We start from the raw sequence: 2,071 nt of genomic DNA, 5'->3' as shown, positions 1-2,071 counted from the left end.
GAGACAATTGCCTACAACTTTCATGTTTGCAACTGGCTCCAATTTTGACGTTATTAATGACGTGTTTGGCAGACTAGACAAGATAAGGATTGTCACCAAGTCAAAAGTTGATAGTTAATTTTTAAAGAATGGAAGAAGTGTTTAGATCTTTTTAATATCTTATAAATGCATAGAATTAATGAGGATTATTATTATTTAAATGATGTTGTACATGAAATGATGTCATAATTGGTGCGATGACACTTTTGTTTTCGTATGGATTAAGCTTTATGTATGAAATTGTTCGTGTTAATGAAGTTAAGAAATAAGATTTATTGTGAAACAATTAAATTGAAAAAATGAAAAGGTATGTTTATGTTTAATGGTAAAATGGAAATATATTGTTCAAAAAATCACGCAAATGAATGAGTATTGTGACATGGGATTAGATGAAAATTAAAAAAGGAATTTCAATTAATGGTTAATATGTTTATGATGATAATGTTTATTGTTAAAACAAAATAAGTTGGTAGTTTAGAATAGCAACAGAGGACAACACCACAAGCCCAAGCCCCAGGTAAATGTTTGATAACTTGATATCCTTATGATAAATTAAGTTATTATATTTTCATAAAATTTGCTAAATTCTTTTTAATGTTTGATATGTGAGGAACTAGTTATCTAATAATTAAACTAGTGTTCAGTTATGGATGAAGAAATTAGTTATTCTATAATGAAGGTAATGGATTAAGAAACTAATTATCATATAATAAAGTCAGCCCAGTAATGAGTTGAATAACTAATCATCATGTGATGGAATTAGTGTTTGGTTATAGATAGTGAAACTAGTTATTTTGTGACATAACTAATATTCAGTAATGAGATGTAGAACTATTTATTCCGTGGTAGAACTAGTATTGATTATAAGTTATAAAATTGAATATCAAATGATGGAAATAAATATATGATAAAAAAAACAGTGAAATTAGTTAATTAGTTATTATGAAATAATGCTCAAAATTAGTTGCTTTTAATGATGCAAGAATGATTTGAAAAGTGTGACTTAGAAATATGATATAATATAATCATAAAAATTATTAAAGAACTTGATTTAGTTATAACTTACCACGAGGATTACTTAATTGTTTATTTGTTAATTACCCAGATTAACTCTTATTTAATATTAATTTAATTTTAGGTATTTTATATCCTTATGCGAAATAGGTAGATGATTAAGGTGTTTTTTTTTTATAATTAATGAAGTTGTAATTCTGATACACTAATTCTTTTGCAATATAGAATTTGATATGTAATTAACATCATGATTATAATACTTGATCATTTTTTATAAGATTTTCTTGGTACATCTTGCGGTATTATGTTACTTATTTTGCTCTTTTAAATTCTAAATATACAAATCAAACTTATAATGTTTTATTATGAATTTGTGCAATATCTTACATTTGTATATTGATTAGAAATTTGAATCATGGGATATAATGGTATGAGATGAGGATGGAATTATTATACTATAATTATGCTGAAAAACAAAATACAGCATGATGAGAGGTATTGATAATTTGGCAAAAGTTCAAAATATAATGAAAAAGAAACGTTTGATTTTGCTTAAATGAATTGACCAACTAAATTTTTAAATTTAATTAATTGATTATTTAATGAATTGAACAATAAAATTCGCTATTATCTCTATTAATTAATGAAATCGATTGACCAATTAATCAACCAATAATAAAAGTACTAAAATTATGGAATAAACCATCAACTATATTATGATAAAATAAAACTAGTCGAACAATACTATTAATAATAGAGAGCAATAACCATCTAGGTGGTGGTCAAGTGGTAAGAACTTGAGATCAAGGGGTTTGCTCCCTCTGTGGTCTTAGGTTCGAGTCCTTGGTTGCTCATATGATGGCCACTGAAGGCTTACATGGTCGTTAACTTCAGGGCCCGTGGGATTAGTCGTGGTGCGCGCAAGCTGGCCCGGACACCCACGTTAATCTAAAAAAAAAAAAAATAATAATAATGGGAGAATATACCAACAGGGCCGTGACTCAGCGGCTGGGGGGGG

The sequence above is a fragment of the Populus euphratica genome, unplaced genomic scaffold (assembly GCF_000495115.2).
Source record: "Populus euphratica unplaced genomic scaffold, PopEup_1.0 scaffold14.1, whole genome shotgun sequence".
Taxonomy (NCBI): Eukaryota; Viridiplantae; Streptophyta; class Magnoliopsida; order Malpighiales; family Salicaceae; genus Populus; species Populus euphratica.
This window is presented reverse-complemented; position numbering follows the sequence as displayed.